The 20,259-nt window shown below is 42.3% G+C and overlaps 2 long non-coding RNA genes across 2 annotated transcripts; both read left to right on the top strand.

Annotated features, from left to right (window-relative positions):
* Window positions 1-864: 864 nt before the first annotated feature.
* Window positions 865-5,756, top strand: LOC135363619 (uncharacterized). Its single transcript, XR_010409475.1, has 3 exons — window positions 865-978; window positions 2,216-2,391; window positions 5,655-5,756. It is a non-coding gene; the product is annotated as an uncharacterized LOC135363619 (long non-coding RNA).
* A 2,190-nt stretch (window positions 5,757-7,946) lies between these two features.
* On the top strand, window positions 7,947-11,297 carry LOC135363618 (uncharacterized). Its single transcript, XR_010409474.1, has 3 exons — window positions 7,947-8,186; window positions 9,573-9,748; window positions 11,144-11,297. It is a non-coding gene; the product is annotated as an uncharacterized LOC135363618 (long non-coding RNA).
* The last annotated feature ends 8,962 nt before the right edge of the window (window positions 11,298-20,259 follow it).

Here is a 20,259-nt window from a genome sequence, read left to right as displayed (position 1 = left end):
CATACTTTATAAAGTTTCATAAGATGTTATACATCAGTTGCAGCTCAATAAAACTGGAAACAAAATTTAAAAGCAAAAAATAAGTAAACTTTAATAAGGTAGGCTACTTTGAAAATTATCCTTGTTTTATTTATATTTTGATATGTATTTATTTGAGAGAGGGAAAGAGAGAGCGTGAGCGGGGCAGGGGCAGAAGAAGAGGGAGAGGGAGAAGCCCAAGCCCATTCCCCGCTGAGCACGGAGCCCAAAGTTGGCTCCATGTGGGGCTGGATCTCACCATCATGAGATAGTGATCTGAGCCAGAATCAAGAGTCAGATGCTCAACTGAGGGGCCCCAAAAATTATCCTAGGCTTAATGATGTAACCACTGATACCAAAATGTTGGCTATTAAACTAGGCCACATACTAAAACTTTAGCCTACTGATTAGCAGTATTTTAAAATGTGTACCCAAAGTACACGGAAAAGTATCACTCTTCCTAAGTTATTTCTTAGAGAATTCTGGTCTCTGTTTTTTATTTTATTATTTTTTTTAAGATTATATTTATTTTCTTGACAGAGGCAGACACAGCGAGAGAGGGAACACAAGCAGGGGGAGTGGGAGAGGGAGAATCAGGCTTCCCACTGAGCAGGGAGCCTGATATAGGGCTGATCGCATCACCCTGGGATCATGAGCTGAGCTGAAGGCAGACGCTTGACCGATTGAGCCACCCAGGCGCTCCTGATCTCTATGTATTTTTATCAGTTCTGAATTTTTCTGGGAAATCTTTCACATTCTTTCTTAGATCCAAGGTCTATATACATAATGTGATTTATAACTATGCCCTATGGAAAAGAGCACCCCATTCTTGTCTTTTTGTGTTACAGATTTCTCTTGTACAATTTCTCATTGAAAATTGCCTTAAAATATTTGGAGAAGACATCACTTCCCTCTTGGGAGAGAACTCAATGAGTCGTGGTAACAGCGAGCAGGCTGCAGGTACCGGGAATAATTTTATTGGCTTTAGTGAGAAGCAGACAGCAAGGCTGCCAGGGGTCATGGGAGATGCTTAGACAGAGCTGTTCTGGAGCCCAGAGCATCGCCAGGGCAAGGATTTCCATGGGCTCCTTCTTCCGAAGGCTGGCTCACAGGTCAAGGGAGGTTCCACACTGTTGTGAGACCAAAGAAAGGATAAGATGAGGTCTCTGACTTCAAGAAGTTTCTAGTGTAGATCATAACAGAATTAGGACTCATCATGGTATGCCACAGTGTTTGGGAACTTTTTCTCACAAAATTTAAATGGGTGCTATATATATATCTATGTAGTTATATATATTACATAATTATATACTGATACTATATAAATATATAAACATAATGTATATATTTATGTATATTACATGTGCGCTGGTTGAAGCCAGAGAAAGGGGCCTTTCTTCCCCTCCCTCCTCTTTTGGCTCAGGGGCTCTTGAGGCACCACAGGATTCCAGTGCCCTTTGAAATGGGTTGAAAAGAATTGGCATCTTTGAGAAAAAAGAACTTGACTTGATGTCAAACAACCTCTCCAGAGTGTAAATTCCTGTACCCCCATTTACCAGCTATATTATCTTTGGCCCGTTATAGCAGCTAAGCATCAGTTTATTCATCTCTAAAATGTGGATAAAAATAATGTCTAAATCTTAGAATTGTGGTGTAGAATAAATAAGATGATGGATGGAATCCAAAAAAAGCCATTAATAGCACTAGGAGAAGTGCCCCTGACACTAGAGGTAGTATGATTTGAGCCTAGCTAATCAGACCTAACTGGCAGCAGTCCACCTTAGAAGGTAGACTTTCGATTCAGAACCTGGAGACATGTATCATCAATCCCTCCATATTTTTGACATTTCTTGTTTTCATGACACGTACCACATACTTTGAGGAAAGTTTTAGGAAAATACAAGTCATCAGGAATTAAGATGAGTCTGAGGCACCTGGGTGGCTCAGTCGTTAAACATCTGCCTTCAGCTCAGGTCATGATCCTGGGGTCCTGGTACCGAGCCCCGAGTCGGGCTCCCTGCTCCAAGGGACGCCTGCTTCTCCCTCTCCCCCGCCCCCTACTTGTGTTCCCTCTCTTGCTGTCTCTCTCTCTCTGTCAAAAAATAAATAAAATCTGTAAAAAAAAAAAAAAAGGAAAAAGAAGGTTCAACATATTAAACAACAACTACTACTACGAGTACTCTCACTTCTTCCTTAGACTCCAGCCTGAAGACTGTGAAAACCCGTTCTTTCAGAGATAGGGCGTTTTGTCGGGGTTCCAGCACTTCCCAGCACAACCAGTGCACAGCCCCACCTTCCGCAAAGCCAGGACAGCTCTTTGGAGTTCCCCTCATGGATGTGTGTGATAAAGACAACTTCTCCTTCCCAATTCTGGTAGGTCATCTCATTTTGGTCTTCAATAGCCCTCCTGAGAAGGGGAAACTCTGAGAGGCCAAGCGTCCTCATCCAAATCTATCCCCAAATGAAGATGTCATTAGACAGCCCCTGGCTTTGGTTGAGAAGCTCTGTTACTGTTATTTCAAAGAATAGAATCTGATTTCGGTCCTGCAGAATCATGAGGCAAATACAACAGGAAAAGTCATTCTTCTCCATTCCACTTGGGTCTTGTTTCCACAAAGACATGCGGAGGCTTGTTCAGATCAGTCAAAATGGACTCTGTGTATGTGAGTCTCTGAGAGTCCACCTCATCTTCACACTCTCCCTTCATTGCCTTCCTGAACTCACATGAGTCTCAAGTCTCCTTCAGCGGAGTCTACTCAGTCTAACAATTGTAAACATCTGACACAAGCATAGACTCATCCTCTGGCAAATAGGAATCTGTTAATCCTAACAGAATATGTCAAATGAAAGCCACAGAGTTTGGTCTGTGTTATCTCAAACTGCTGTAGTGAATTGTCAGTGTGGACATTCACTGAGTATTCGGTGTCTCTGCAAGTACTGTACGGGATGTAGGGAACGTTCCGCTAGCTATGAAGAAATGTATCATCTTAGCTAGCATGTTACCTGCTAGCTACTACCCCAGGTCCTTGCATCACAGCAAATTTAGGGGCTAGCTAGGATTATCATCCTCCGCACTGCCTAAACGAATCAGAAAAGCCTCAGTACAGGATGCGTGTGCCCCAGCTCACACAATAGATAAGTAGCATAATAGACTTCAGATCCGTTGGATTCCCTGAGTCCAGCCCTTATTAAATTTCTACACAGCAGGGAGAGGACAGGAAGATACAGCAAAAGACAATGAAGGACTCATGAGAAGGGAGGGTAATCAGAGAAGGGGAAGAGAGTTTCTGAGCCTGACTTTAAAAGAGGGAAGGAAATAGAACAAGTAGGAATGGAGTATACAGTCACTTAAAGAGAAATAAACAAATTGGAAATGAGTATTTCCTAAATAGACTTCCATACTTGCGGAAAAGCATGTATGTAAGGGAAAAATGTGAAAAGAATGGGAAAGTAGGAAACAGACGGTGATTCCGCAAAGGCCTTGAGACAGAGAAGTTTGATTTAAAAGTGTAAACTTAGTGGAAAATCTGATTAAAAGAAGTGTTGAAAATGTTTCAGTGTATGACTGTAAAATGGATATATGGGTAGAAAGTATATAGAGAGACACTGAAAAAACAGCAATCTAAATTGACTTTAGTCCTTCCCGCTCTAAAACATTGTACCATTACATTCCCCTTTTCTTTCAAAACGGAGGCAGGCATGGTATATGAGATGCCATATACTTTTCTTTTCTTCCTACACGGTATGCTTTCCTTTATTAATCAAAAAGGGCCACTCGCAGAAGGCATCTTCAGAAACTCAGCCAATATAAAATCCCGCAGAGTCCTAACGGAGAAACTAAATTCTGGGATCAAAGTGAAGCCGTACAGGGAATCTATTCATGTGTTCGCATCCGTCTTAAAGGTAGGGAAGGTTCTAGCATTATCCACATGTGAGTAACTGAAGCGATGATGGGTGTCCTTCATCATGACTGCTCAAGAACCATAACGGGCATAGTAGATTAAGAACCTGACAAGCTAAAAAACGCTTGACAAAATCAAAATTTAAGGAAGCTACTTTAGGAGTTAAAAGCCCCATGTGTTAGAAATACTTTCTGTTTTCACCACACACGGCCCTCCGCACCTTCACTCCTGAAGACTCCATGCAAAATACTAATACTGAAATGACTACAGTCATGATACTAAATTTCAAAATACGCACTGACACAAACACACTGTTTAACGAAGCAGACATCCTCACCACCCTCCTAATGAAGGCAAACTTTCCAAAAGAAATAGAACAGGGAGGGGCGCCTGGGTGGCTCAGATGGTTAAGCGTCTGCCTTCGGCTCAGGTCATGATCCCAGTGTCCTGGGATCGAGCCCCGCATCGGGCTTCCTGCTCAGCGGGGAGCCTGCTTCTCCCTCTCCCTCTGCCTCTCTCCCTCCTCATGCTCTCTCCCTCTCTATCTCTGTGTCTCAAATGAATAAGAAAAAAAAAAAAAAAGAAGAAATAGAACAGGGAAAGAATTTAATCCATGCAGCTTGGCACATATGAACAGCTCTGAACAACCCTATGTTAATGTAGTACTGACTACAGTCTTAGAATCTCAGTCACATTTGGTCTTCCCTTGTCCCCCATTAATGTTCGAAGATGTGATCAATAGCAAAGTCCAGAAATGACTTAGGTAACCACTCCTACACTGGGGCCATAGTGATATCCAGTAGTAATATACATATAGGCATCAGGAGACAGGAGAAGAATGATGATACACTAGGTAGCAAGATGAGTGTTGCCCTCTGTAAGGTGCACACATGGAATCGATTTTCTAGCAAGAGTTGGTAGGTTCTTTTCTGATTCTGTGTTATAAGCACTGACTAGGAGGAGCATGAGCACTTGTGGGTATAGTGCTTAGACATTTCTAAAGTTTTCTCTTCCTGAAGTTGACGGATCTTGGTGGAGAATCAGACTCTGCAACCTTGGCCTTGATAATATCATGGCAAACTAACTGGACAATTGTCCTAAACTAGAAATGAATCTATCCTCAGGACCATAGTGAGTCTGCCATTAGACTCTCGACTTTTAGACAGTTAGGAAAAGGAAGAATGAAGCAATTGTGAGAGTAGCTTTCTTCCAGGGAGCACACATACCCCGAATGAGAAGACCTATTTCTTGCCTAATGTGTGTGCAAGAGCCCACCTGTTTGTGTTTTGATTGTTTCAGGCCTTTTCTTGCTAGAATTAAGAGTTGGCGCTGTGTCTAAAACAAGCAACATGAGTATGTGTATTTCTGTCCAGGAAGCTAATAGGATTTAGGATGGTCTATAGCCAGACCCTGTCAGTTTGTGGTACTTTGCAAAAAAAGCACACACACAAAATAAGTTCCAGATGATAGAAGGGAGCTTTATCTTCATTTCCACCACAGACTAAGCTCTGCTTTATGCCTCTAAGTTTTAGTGGGAGAAAATCCAAGCATCTGCTGCTGCGTGTGCAAGTCAATGGAGAGTCAGAGCCGAGTACCGTGTGGGTCACAGTTTGAGTATCTGTGAAGGAAGTGGGGGCTGAACTGAATTTTTTAACTACATATTTTCTCTGGAATATTTCCATTACATATTTTCTATAACATATATACATAGTTTTTTTTTTTTATCTCCCTAAGGATTTTCTTAGAAATATACACGGAAGTATATTTTTATCTGATCTCTATGACAAATGGCTCGGTGTTATTGATCAAGGCAACGAAGAGGAGAAGATAACTGCAGCCCTGAGGTAATGATGCAATAATTACTCTGGTCACATCTCCAAAATACAGCCAACATACTATTAGGAAAACATTGGCTTACGTTTTGCAGCTTTGCTCACTATAATCATGACCAATGCCAAAGAGTTTCAATTCTTCACACCCATGGGGGCCAGGTTCATAATGGAGACACACTTTAGGGCCATTATCGTTCTTCTCCTGATCTTATTAATGTGGAATTCTTGGCCGTTTTACATCTTTTGGATACATGAAACTGTTAGGGGAAATCCCCTGGTCCAAGACAGATGCAAGAACATCAATTGCCAGGGCTATGACCTTAAAGGTCTGTCAAACATTTAACTAACCAGAGAAGATTTTATCTGGCGCAGGAACTGAAGTCAGGGCAACAATTTTGTATACATTCATGCCTGGAACTCTGCTACAGCGGGTTGTGTGCTAGATATACAAGGATGTATCCTGTTCCCTGTCTTTTTTTTCAACCTCCTAAGTGGAATCACTTGCCTAATTTAAATGTGTATTTTTCTGACCTTAGGCTTTTACCCCAGCTGCCAAGAGGAAATGTTGTTCTCTTGCGATACCTTTTTGGAGTGCTATACAACATTGAGCAACATTCCTCATCCAATCAGATGACAGCTTATAATTTATCCGTTTGTATAGCCCCAAGCGTTCTTTACCCACCTGATTCCGGCAGCTTGGAATTGGAAGACAACTTGATAAAAAAGGTAATGAAAGCTCTCATTTTTGCCCCCATGGGGTAGAATCCCTACTTTGAACCGGATATGTGCAGTAGTAACTCTGACGGATGGAACTTTGTGAAGTGCACATTTTCATTAGGCCCCTGTGGAGTGGCAAAGTTCTTTATGCTACTCTGGCGGGGTCTGGGAAGGGGTGTCGTTAAACGGGAAACTCGGAGCAGTCGAGTCACTTCTTCCCCCTCCAGGAGACTAAACACTAGACTGACTAAACGAGAGAGAGAAGAGTCATGTGATACGATAGGAAAGAACCTGGGCTTTGGAGCTTCACCAGTCAAGGTTCAACTCTCAGCCTAATCCCTGAGGGACTCGTAACCTTGGGCAAAGCCATGGTTTCCTCACTACACAATGGCGACAACAGCCAGCTCCTCCGGTCATCACTGGCACATCCTGGGTGGCTTGGGCAATATGAGCCCCCATGGGTCCAACCACATTGGCCTTCCTCTGCCAATTGTGGCTCATCTAGAAAAGTACTCAACTACTATTTCACCCCTGCTACATCTTATGGAAACTAGCAAAAGATTCCAGACCATCCTAACAAGATGACAGGTCTTCCCCAAGCTCACACAGAGAGAGCCAGCATGAGGCAAACCAATGCGTGAGAAGGTACTGAATTTAGACAGACAGATACATTTTCTCTCCAGCTGTGTGGGTTTTCCCTCACAACCCCACCAAAATCTCTGCTTCTCAACTTTAAGATTCTTCTTCATTTAAGAAATGGTTTCTTAAGTTTTCATTCATACTTTATAAAGTTTCATAAGATGTTATACATCAGTTACAGCTCAATAAAACTGGGAACAAAATTTAAAAACAAAAAACAGGTAAACTTTAATAAGGTAGGCTACTTTGAAAATTATCCTAGTTTTATTTATTTTTTGATATTTATTTTTTTGAGAGAGGGAAAGAGAGCGTGAGCGGGGCAGGGGCAGTAGAAGAGGGAGAGGGAGAAGACCAAGCCAATTCCCTGCTGAGCCCAGAGCTGAAAGTTGGCTCCATGTGGGGCTGGATCTCACCACTATGAGATTGTGATCTGAGCCGAAACCAAGAGTCAGACGCTCAACTGAGGGGCCCCGAAATTTATCCTAGGCTTAAAGATGTAACCACTGATCCCAAAATGTTAGCTATGAAACTAGGCCACACATTAAAACTTTAGCCCACTGATGAGCAGTATTTCAAAATGTGTACCCAAAGTACACGGGAAAGCATCAGTCATTCTAAGTTATTTCCTAGAGAACTCTGGTCTCTATTTTTTTTTTGGTTTTTTTTTTTTAAGATTTTATTTATTTACTTGACAGAGAGGGAACTCAAGCAGGGAGAGTGGGAGAGGAAGAAGCAGGCTTCCCGCTGAGCAGGGAGCCAGATATAGGGCTGATCCCAGCACCCTGGGATCATAAGCTGAGCTGAAGGGAGACGCGTAACTGACTGAGCTACCCAGGTGCCCCTGGTTTCTACGTATTTTTATCAACTCTGAATTTTTCTGATAAGTCCTTCACGTTTTTTCTTAGATCCAAGGTCTATATACAAAATGTGTTTTCTAACTATGGCCTATGGAAAAGAACACCCCATTTTTGTCTTTTTGTGTTACAGATTTCTCTTGTACAATTTCTCCTTGAAAATTGCCTCAGGATATTTGGCGAAGACATCACTTCCTTCTTGGGAGAGAAGTCAATGAGTCGTGGTAAGAGCGAGAAGACTGCAGCTACCGGGAATAATTTAATTGGCTTTAGTGAGAAGCAGACAGCAAGGCTGCCAAGGGTCATGGGAGATGCATAGACAGTGCTCTTCTGGAGCCCAGAGCATCGCCAGGGCAATGATTTCCATGTGCTCCTTCTTCCAAAGGCTGGCTCACAGGTCAAGGGAGGTTCCACACTGTTGTGAGACCAAAGAAAGGATAAGATGAAGTCTCTGACTTCAAGAAGTTCCTAGGGTAGATCATAAAGGCATTAGGACTCATCATGGTATGCCATAGTGTTTGGGAATTTTTTCTAACAAAATTCTAATAGGGTGCTATACATATATATACATATATATTTGTATATATATGTATATATGTAATAACGAATCAGAAAAGCCTCAGTACAGGATGTATGTATATGTATGTATATATTTGTATATGCATATATATATGTAAAACACATCAAACATATGTATGTAGTTATATATAATATATAATTAGATACTTATACTATATAAATATATTATCATAATATATATATTTATGTATATTAGAAGTGCTCTGGTTGAAGCCAGAGAAGGGGCCTTTCTTCCCCTCCGTCCTCTTTTGGCTCAGGGGCTCTTGAGGCACCACAGGATTCCAGTGGCTTTAAAATGGGTTGAAAAGAACTGGCATCATTGAGAAAAAAGGACTTGACTTGATGTCAAACTACCTCTCCAGAGTGTAAATTCCTGTGCCCGCATTTACCAGCTATATTATCTTTGCCCAGTTATACCACCTCAGCATCAGTTAATTCATCTCTAAATATGGATAAAAATAATGTCTAAATCTTAGAATTGTTGTGTAGAATAAATAAGATGATGGATGTAATCCAAAAAAAGCCATTAATATGACTAGGAGAAGTGCCCCTGAGACTAAAGCTAGTATGTTTTGAGCCTAGCTAATAACAGCTGTCAGCAGTCCACCTTGGAAGGTAGACTTTCGATTCAGAACCTGTAGACACGTATCATCAATCCCTCCATATTTCTGACATTTCTTGGTTTTATGATGCTTACGACATTGATTTGAGGAAATCTTTAGGAAAATACAAGTCATCAGGAATTAAGATGAGTCTGGGGCACTTGGGTGGCTCAGTCGTTAAGTAACTGCCTTCAGCTCAGGTCATTATCTCGGGGTCCTGGGATCGAGCCCCGCATCGGGCTCCCTGCTCCGAGGGAAGCCTGCTTCTCCCTCTCCCCGTCCCCCTGCTTGTGTTCCCTCTCTCGCTGTCTCTCTCCCTCTATCAAAATATAAATAAAATCTGTAAAAAAAAAAAAAAAAAAAAGGAAGAAGAAGTTTCAGCGGATTAAAGAACAACTACTACCACTAGTACTCTCTCTTCTTCCTTAGACTCCGGCCAGAAAACTGTGAAAAGCTGTTCCTTCAGAGACAGGGCCTTTTGGTGGGGCTCCAGCACTTGCCAGCAAAACCAGTGCACAGCCCCACATTCTGCAAAGCCAGGAGAGCTCTTTGGAGTTTGCCTCATGGTTGTGTGTTATAAAGACAACCTGGCCTTCCCAATTCTGGTAGGTCATCTCATTTTGGTCTTCTATAGCTCTTCTGAGGTGCGGAAACACTGAGAGGCCATGTGTCCTCATCCGAATCTATCCCGAAATAGAGAAGTCCTTAGACAGCCCTGGTTTTGGCTCAGAAGCTCTGTTACTGTTATTTCAAGGAACAGAATCTGACTAAGGTCCAGCAGAGTCATGAGGCAAATACAACAGGAAAAGACATTCTTGTCCATTCTACTTGGGTCTTCTTTCTGCAAAAACCCACCGAGGCCTGTTCAGATGAGTCAAAATGACTCTGTGTATGTGAGTCTCTGAGAGTCCACCTCATCTTCACACTCTCCCTTCACTGCCTTCCTGCACTCACATGAGTCTCAAGTCTCCTTCAACGGAGTCTACTCAGTCTAACAACTGCAAACATCTGACACGAGCATAGACTCATCCTCTGGCAAATAGGAATCTGTTAATCCTAACAGAATATGTCAAATGAAAGCCACAGAGTTTGGCCTGTGTTATCTCAAACTGCTCTAGTGAATTGTCAGTGTGGACATTCACTGAGTATTTGGTGTCTCTGCAAGCACTGTATGGGATGTAGGGAACGTTGTGCTAGCTATGAAGAAATGTATCGTATTAGCTAGCATGTTACCTGCTACCTACTACCCCAGGTCCTTGCATCACAGCAAATTTAGGGGCTAGCTAGGATTATCATCCTCCGCACTGCCTAAACGAATCAGAAAAGCCTCAGTACAGGATGTATGTGCCCCAGCTCACACAATAGATAAGTAGCATAATAGACTTCAGATCCGTTGGATTCCCTGAGTCCAGCCCTTATTAAGATTCTACACAGCAGAGAGAGGACATGAAGATAGAGCAAAAGACAATGAAAGACTCATGAGAAGGGAGGGTAATCAGAGAAGGGGAAGAGAGTTTCTGAGCCTGACTTTAAATGAAGGGAAGGAAATAGAACAAGTAGGAATGGAGTATACAGTCACTTAAAGAGAAATAAACAAATGGGAAATGAGTATTTCCTAAATAGACTTCCATACTTCGGGAAGAGCATCTACGTAAGGGAATAATGAGAAAAGAATGGTAAAGTAGGAAACACATGGTGATTGCACAAAGGCCTTGAAGCAGAGAAGTTTGATTTAAGAGTGGAAACTCAATGGAAAGGAAAATCTGATTAAAAGAAGTGTTTAAAATGTTTCAGTGTATGACTGTAAAATGGATATTTGGGTAGAAAGTATATAGAGAGACACTGAAAAAAAAAAACAAAAAACATTCTAAATTGACTTTGGTCCTTCCTGCTCTAAAACAGTGTACCATTACATTCCCCTCCTCTTTCAAAACGGAGGCAAGCTTGTGCTCTGCGTGTGTGGATATGAGATGCCATATACTTTTCTTTTCTTCCTACAGGCTATGCTTTCCTTTATTAATCAAAAAGGGCCCATCACAGAAGGCATATTCAGAAACTCAGCCAATATAAAATCCTGCCATGTCCTAAAGGAGAAACTAAATTCTGGGGTCAAAGTGAACCCGTACAGCGAATCTGTTCATGTGGTCGCATCCGTCTTAAAGGTAGGGAAGGTCCTAGCATTATCCACACACGAGTAACTGAAGCTATGATTGGTGTCCTTCATCATGACTGCTCAAGAACCATAACGGGCATAATAGATTAAGAACCTGACAAGCTGAAAAACGCTTGACAAAATCAAAATTTAAGGAAGCTACTTTTGGAGTTAAAAGCCCCATGTGTTAGAAATACTTTCTGTTTTGACTACACACCGCCCTCCCCACCTTCACTCCTGAAGACTCCATGCAAAATACTAATACTGAAATGACTACTAGTCATGATAATAAATTTCAAAATACGCACCGATACATACACACAGTTTACCCATGAAAACATCCTCACCACCCTCCTAATGAAGGCAAACTTTCCAAAAGAAATAGAACAGGGAAAGAATTTAATCCATCCACCTTGGCACTTATGAACAGGTCTGAACAACCCTATGTTAACGTAGTAATGACTACGGTCGTAGAATCTCAGTCTCATTTGCTCTTCCCTTGTCCCCCGTTAATGTTTGAAGATGTGATCAATAGCAAGGTCCAGAAATGACTTAGGTAACCACTCCTACACTGGGGCCATAGTGATATCCAGTAGTAATATACATACAGGCATCAGGAGACAGGAGAAGAATGATGATACACTAGGTAGCGAGATGAGTGTTGCCCTCTGTAAGGTGCACACATGGAATCGATTTTCTAGCAAGAGTTAGGAGGTTCTTTCCTGATTCCGTGTTATAAGCACCGACTAGGAAGAGGGTGAGCACTTGTGGGGAGAGTGCTTAGACATTTCTAAAGTTTTCTCTTCCTGAAGTTGACGGAATTTGGTGGAGAATCAGACTCTGCAACCTTGGCCTTGATAATATCATGGCAAACTAACTGGACAATTGTCCTAAACTAGAAATGAATCTATCCTCAGGACCACAGTGAGTCTGCCATTAGACTCTCGACTTTTAGACAGTTAAGAAAAGGAAGAATGAAGCAATTGTGAGAGTAGCTTTCTTCCAGGGAGCACGCATACCCCGAGTGAGAAGACCTAGTTCTTTCCTAATATGTGTGCAAGAGCCCACCTGTTTGTGTTTTGATTGTTTCAGGCCTTTTCTTGCTAGAGTTAAGAGCTAGCACCTTGTGTAAAACAAGCAACATGGGTATGTGTATTTCTGTCCAGGAAGCTAATAGGATTTAGGATGGTCTATAGCCAGACCCTGTCAGTTTATGGTACTTTGCAAAAAAAAAGCACACACACAAAATAAGTTCCAGATGATAGAAAGGAGCTTTATCTTCATTTCCACCACAGGCTAAGCTCTGATTTTTGCCTCTAAGGTTTAGCGGGAGAAAATCCAAGCACCTGCTCCTGCGTGTGCAAGTCAATGGAGAGTCAGAGCTGAGCTCCGTGTGGGTCCCAGTTTGGGTATCTGTGAAGGAAGTGGGGGCTGAACTGAATTTTTTAACTATATATTTTCTCTGGAATATTTCCACTACATATTTTCTATAATATATACACATATTTTTTTATCTCCCTAAGGACTTTCTAAGAAACATCCCAGGAAGTGTATTTTTATCTGATCTCTATGACAAATGGCTCGGTGTTATTGATCAAGGCAACAAAGAGGAGATGATAACTGCAGCTCGGAGGTAACGATGCAATAATTACTCTACTCTGGTCACATCTCCAAAATACACCCAACATACTATTAGGAAAACATTGGCTTAGTTTTCCAGCTTTGCCCACTATAATCATGACCAACACCAAAGAATTTCGAGTCTTCACACCCATGGGGCCCAGCTTCAGAATAGAGGCACACTTTAGGGCTATTATTGTTCTTCTCCTGATCTTATTAATGTGGACTCCTTGGCCGTTTTACACCTTCTGGATCCTTGAAACTGGTAGACAAAATTCCCTGGTCCGAGACAGATCAAGAGCAACAACTGCCAGGGCTATGACCTTAAAAGTCTGTCAGACATTTAACTAACCAGAGAAGTGTTTATCTGGCTCAGGAACTGAATTCAGTGCAACAATTTTGTCTACATTCATGCATGGAACTCTGCTACAGCGGGTGGTGTGCTAGATATACAAGGATGTATCCTGTTCCCTGTCTCTGTTTTTCCAACCTCCTAAGTGGAATCACTTGCCTAATTTAAAAGTGTGTTTTTTTGACTTTAGGCTTTTAGCCCAGCTGCCAAGAGCAAATGTTGTTCTCTTGCGATACCTTTTTGGAGTGCTATACAACATTGAGCAACATTCCTCATCCAATCAGATGAAACCTTATAATTTATCCGTTTGTATAGCCCCAAGCGTTCTTTACCCACCTGATTCCGGCAGCTTGGAATTGGAAGACAACTTGATAAGAAAGGTAATGAGAGCTCTCATTTTTGTCCCCCAGGGGGTAGAATCCCTACTTTGACCCGGACATGTGCAGTAGTAACTCTGACAGAAGGAACTTTGTGAAGTGCACATTTTCATTAGGCCCCTGTGGAGTGGCAGAGTTCTTTATGCTACTCTGGCGGGGTCTGGGAAGGGCTGTCGTTAAACGGGAAACTCGGAGCAGTCGAGTCACTTCTTCCCCCTCCAGGAGACTAAACACTAGACTGACTAAACGAGAGAGAGAAGAGTCGTGTGATACGATAGGAAAGAACCTGGGTTTTGGAGCTTCACCAGTCAAGGTTCAACTCTCAGCCTAATCCCTGAGGGACTCGTAACCTTGGGCAAAGCCATGGTTTCCTCACTACACAATGGCGACAACAGCCAGCTCCTCCGGTCATCACTGGCACATCCTGGGTGGCTTGGGCAATATGAGCCCCCATGCCTCCAAACACATTGGCCTTCCTCTGCCAATTGTGGCTCATCTAGAAAAGTACTCGGCTACTATTTCACCTCTGCTACATCATATGGAAACTAGCAAGAGATTCCAGAATATCCTAATAAGATGACAGGTCTTCCCCAAGCTCACCCAGAGAGAGCCAGCATGAGGCAAAGCAATGCGTGAGAAGGGACTGAAGTTAGACAGACAGATACGTTTTCTCTCCAGCTGTGTGGGTTTTCCCTCACAACCCCACCAAAATCCCTGCTTCCCAACTTTATGATACTTCTTCATTTAAGAAATGGTTTTCTTAAGTTGTCGTTCATACTTTATAAAGTTTCATAAGATGGTATACATCAGTTACAGCTCAGTAAAACTGGAAACAAAATTTAAAAGCAAAAAATAAGTAAACTTTAATAAGGTAGGCTACTTTGAAAATTATCCTTGTTTTATTTATATTTTGATATGTATTTATTTGAGAGAGGGAAAGAGAGAGCGTGAGCGGGGCAGGGGCAGAAGAAGAGGGAGAGGGAGAGGGAGAAGCCCAAGCCCATTCCCCGCTGAGCACGGAGCCCAAAGTTGGCTCCATGTGGGGCTGGATCTCACCACCATGAGATCGTGATCTGCGCCGAAATCAAGAGTCAGACGCCCAACAGAGGGGCCCCGAAATTTATCCTAGTCTTAAAGACGTAACCACTGATCCCAAAATGTTAGCTCTTAAAGTAGGCCACGCATTATAACTTTAGCCCACGGATGGGCAGTATTTTAAAATGTGTACCCAAAGTACACGGGAAAGTATCACTCTTTCTAAGTTATTACTGAGGGAACTCTGGTTTCTATGTGTTTCTGTTTTTTTGTGTTTTTTTTTAAAACTTTTATTTATTTACTTGACTGAGAGAGTCACAGCGAGAGAGGGAACACAAGCAGGGGGAGTGGGAGAGGGAGAAGCAGGCTTCCCGCTGAGCAGGGAGCCCGATGTAGGGCTGATCCCAGCACCCTGGGATTATGACCTGAGCCGAACGCAGACGCTTAACCGACTGAGCCACCCAGGCGCCCCTGGTTTCTACGTATTTTTATCAAGTTTGAATTTTACTGGGAAGTCCTTCCCATTTTTTCTTAGATCCAAGGTCTGTATACAAAATGTGATTTATAACTATGCCCTATGGAAAAGAGCACCCCATTCTCGTCTTTTTGTGTTACAGATTTGTCTTGTACAATTTCTCATTGAAAATTGCCTCAGGATATTTGGAGAAGACATCACTTCCCTCTTGGGCGAGAACTCAATGAGTCGTGGTAACAGCGAGAAGGCTGCAGGTACCGGGAGTAATTTAATTGGCTTTAGTGAGAAGCAGACAGCAAGGTTGCCAGGGGTCATGGGAGATGCTTAGACACAGCTGTTCTGGAGCCCAGAGCATCGCCAGGGCAAGGATTTCCATGGGCTCCTTCTTCCGAAGGCTGGCTCACAGGTCAAGGGAGGTTCCACACTGTTGTGAGACCAAAGAAAGGATAAGATGAGGTGTCTGACTTCAAGAAGTTTCTAGTGTAGATCATAAGGGCATTAGGACTCATCATGGTATGCTACAGTGTTTGGGAATTTTTTCTAACAAAATTCTAAGTGGGTGCTATATATCTATATATATATACAACATCATACATATATATGTAGTTATATAGATATATAATATATAATTAGATACTTATACTATATAAATATAACCATAGTATATATATTTATGTATATTAGATGTGCTCTGGTTGAAGCCAGAGCAAGGGGCCTTTCTTCCCCTCCCTCCTCTTTTGGCTCAGGGGCTCTTGAGGCACCACAGGATTCCAGTGCCCTTTGAAACAGGTTGAAAAGAACTGGCATCATTGAGAAAAAAGGACTTGACTTGATGTCAAAAAACCTCTCCAGAGTGTAAAGTCCTGTGCCCCCATTTACCAGCTATATTACCTTTGATCAGTTTTTCTAGCTCAGCATCAGTTTATTCATCTATAAATGTGGATAAAAATAATGTCTAAATCTTAGAATTGTGGTAAACACTAAATAAGATGATGGATGGAATCCAAAAAAAGCCATTAATAGGACTAGGAGAAGTGCCCCTGAGACTAGAGCTAGTACGATTTGAGCCTAGCTAATCACAGCTACCTGGCAGCAGTCCACCTTAGAAGGTAGACTTTTGATTCAGAACCTGGAGACACGTATCATCAATCCCTCCATATTTCTGACATTTCTTGGTTTTATGATGCTTACCACATTGCTTTGAGGAAATCTTTAGGAAAATACAAGTCATCAGGAATTAAGATGTGTCTGGGACGCCTGGGTGGCTCAGTCATTAAGCGTCTGCCTTCAGCTCAGGTCATGATGCCGGGGTCCTGGGATCGAGCCCCGCATCGGGCTCCCTGCTCCGAGGGAAGCCTGCTTCTCCCTCTCCCCCTCCCCCTGCTTGTGTTCCCTCTCTCGCTGTCTCTCTCCCTCTTTCAAAATATAAATAAAATCTGTAAAAAAAAAAAAAAAAAAAAAAAGGAAAATGAAGGTTCCGCGTATTAAACAACAACTACTACTACTCGTACGCTCTCTTCTTCCTTAGACTCCGGCCGTAAGACTGTGACAAGCCGTTCTCTCAGTGACAGGGCCTTTTGTCAGGGTTCCAGCACTTGTCAGCACAACCAGTGCACAGCCCCACCTTCCGCAGAGCCAGGACAGCTCTTTGGAGTTCCCCTCATGGATGTGTGTGATAAAGACAACTTGCCCTTCCCAATTCTGGTAGGTCATCTCCTTTTGGGCTTCTACAGCCCTCCTGAGGAGGGGAAACTCTGAGAGGCCACGTGTCCTCATCCAAATGTATCCCCAAATGGAGAAGTCATTAGACGGCCCCTGGCTTTGGCTGAGAAGCTCTGTTACTGTTATTTCAAGGAACAGAATCTGACTTAGGTCCAGCAGAGTCATGAGGCAAATACAACAGGAAAAGACATTCTTGTCCATTCCACTTGGGTTTTGTTTCCGCAAAGACCCACCGAGGCCTGTTCAGATCAGTCAAAATGACTCTGTGTATGTGAGTCTCTGAGAGTCCACCTCATCTTCACACTCTCCCTTCATTGCCTTCCTGCACTCACATGAGTCTCAAGTCTCCTTCAACGGAGTCTACTCAGTCTAACAACTGCAAACATCTGACACGAGCATAGACTCATCCTCTGGCAAATAGGAATCTGTTAATCCTAACAGAATATGTCAAATGAAAGCCACAGAGTTTGGCCTGTGTTATCTCAAACTGCTGTAGTGAATTGTCAGCGTGGACCTTCACTGAGTATTCGGTGTCTCTGCAAGCACTGTACGGGATGTAGGGAACGTTCTCCTAGCTATGAAGAAATGTATCATATTAGCTACTTTGTTACCTGCTAGCTACTACCCCAGGTCCTTGCATCGCAGCAAATTTAGGGGCTAGCTAGGATTATCATCCTCCACACTTCCTAACCGAATCAGAGAAGCCTCAGTACAGGATGTAAGTGACCCAGCTCACACAATAGATAAGTAGCATAATAGACTTCAGATCCGTTGGATTCCCTGAGTCCAGCCCTTATAAAGATTCTACACAGCAGAGAGAGGACATGAAGATAGAGCAAAAGACAATTTAAGACTCATGAGAAGGGAGGGTAATCAGAGAAGGAGAAGAGAGTTTCTGAGCCTGACTTTAAAAGAGGGAAGGAAATAGAACAAGTAGGAAAGGAGTATACAGTCACTTAAAGAGAAATAAACAAATGGGAAATGAGTATTCCCTAAATAGACTTCCATACTTGGGGAAGAGCATCTACGTAGGGGAATAATGAGAAAAGAATGGTAAAGTAGGAAACAGACGGTGATTCCGCAAAGGCCTTGAAGCAGAGAAGTTTGATTTAAGAGTGGAAACTCAATGGAAAGGAAAATCTGATTAAAAGAAGTGTTTAAAATGTTTCAGTGTATGACTGTAAAATGGATATTTCGGTAGAAAGTATATAGAGAGACACTGAAAAAAAAAACAAAAAACATTCTAAATTGACTTTGGTCCTTCCCGCTCTAAAACAGTGTACCATTACATTCCCCTCCTCTTTCAAAACGGAGGCAAGCTTATGCTCTGCGTGTGTGGATATGAGATGCCATATACTTTTCTTTTCTTCCTACAGGCTATGCTTTCCTTTATTAATCAAAAAGGGCCCCTCACAGAAGGCATATTCAGAAACTCAGCCAATATAAAATCCTGCCATGTCCTAAAGGAGAAACTAAATTCTGGGGTCAAAGTGAACCCGTACAGCGAATCTGTTCATGTGGTCGCATCCGTCTTAAAGGTAGGGAAGGTCCTAGCATTATCCACACACGAGTAACTGAAGCTATGATTGGTGTCCTTCATCATGACTGCTCAAGAACCATAACGGGCATAATAGATTAAGAACCTGACAAGCTGAAAAACGCTTGACAAAATCAAAATTTAAGGAAGCTACTTTTGGAGTTAAAAGCCCCATGTGTTAGAAATACTTTCTGTTTTGACTACACACCGCCCTCCCCACCTTCACTCCTGAAGACTCCATGCAAAATACTAATACTGAAATGACTACTAGTCATGATAATAAATTTCAAAATACGCACCGATACATACACACAGTTTACCCATGAAAACATCCTCACCACCCTCCTAATGAAGGCAAACTTTCCAAAAGAAATAGAACAGGGAAAGAATTTAATCCATCCACCTTGGCACTTATGAACAGGTCTGAACAACCCTATGTTAACGTAGTAATGACTACGGTCGTAGAATCTCAGTCTCATTTGCTCTTCCCTTGTCCCCCGTTAATGTTTGAAGATGTGATCAATAGCAAGGTCCAGAAATGACTTAGGTAACCACTCCTACACTGGGGCCATAGTGATATCCAGTAGTAATATACATACAGGCATCAGGAGACAGGAGAAGAATGATGATACACTAGGTAGCGAGATGAGTGTTGCCCTCTGTAAGGTGCACACATGGAATCGATTTTCTAGCAAGAGTTAGGAGGTTCTTTCCTGATTCCGTGTTATAAGCACCGACTAGGAAGAGGGTGAGCACTTGTGGGGAGAGTGCTTAGACATTTCTAAAGTTTTCTCTTCCTGAAGTTGACGGATCTTGGTGGAGAATCAGACTCTGCAACCTTGGCCTTGATAATATCATGGCAAACTAACTGGACAATTGTCCTAAACTAGAAATGAATCTATCCTCAGGACCACAGTGAGTCTGCCATTAGACTCTCGACTTTTAGACAGTTAAGAAAAGGAAGAATGAAGCAATTGTGAGAGTAGCTTTCTTCCAGGGAGCACGCATACCCCGAGTGAGAAGACCTAGTTCTTTCCTAATATGTGTGCAAGAGCCCACCTGTTTGTGTTTTGATTGTTTCAGGCCTTTTCTTGCTAGAGTTAAGAGCTAGCACCTTGTCTAAAACAAGCAACATGGGTATGTGTATTTCTGTCCAGGAAGCTAATAGGATTTAGGATGGTCTATAGCCAGACCCTGTCAGTTTAGGGTACTTTGCAAAAAAAAAGCACACACACAAAATAAGTTCCAGATGATAGAAAGGAGCTTTATCTTCATTTCCACCACAGGCTAAGCTCTGCTTTTTGCCTCTAAGTTTTAGCGGGAGAAAATCCAAGCACCTGCTCCTGCGTGTGCAAGTCAATGGAGAGTCAGAGCTGAGCTCCGTGTGGGTCCCAGTTTGGGTATCTGTGAAGGAAGTGGGGGCTGAACTGAATTTTTTAACTATATATTTTCTCTGGAATATTTCCACTACATATTTTCTATAATATATACACATATTTTTTTATCTCCCTAAGGACTTTCTAAGAAACATCCCAGGAAGTGTATTTTTATCTGATCTCTATGACAAATGGCTCGGTGTTATTGATCAAGGCAACAAAGAGGAGATGATAACTGCAGCTCGGAGGTAACGATGCAATAATTACTCTACTCTGGTCACATCTCCAAAATACACCCAACATACTATCAGGAAAACATTGGCTTACGTTTTCCAGCTTTGCCCACTATAATCATGACCAACACCAAAGAATTTCGAGTCTTCACACCCATGGGGCCCAGCTTCAGAATAGAGGCACACTTTAGGGCTATGATTGTTCTTCTCCTGATCTTATTAATGTGGACTCCTTGG

This window comes from Mirounga angustirostris, unplaced genomic scaffold, assembly GCF_029215605.1.
Source record: "Mirounga angustirostris isolate CCGP_5_RB_7025 unplaced genomic scaffold, mMirAng1.0.hap1 SCAF_2, whole genome shotgun sequence".
Lineage (NCBI taxonomy): Eukaryota > Metazoa > Chordata > Mammalia > Carnivora > Phocidae > Mirounga > Mirounga angustirostris.
This window is presented reverse-complemented; position numbering and strand designations above follow the sequence as displayed.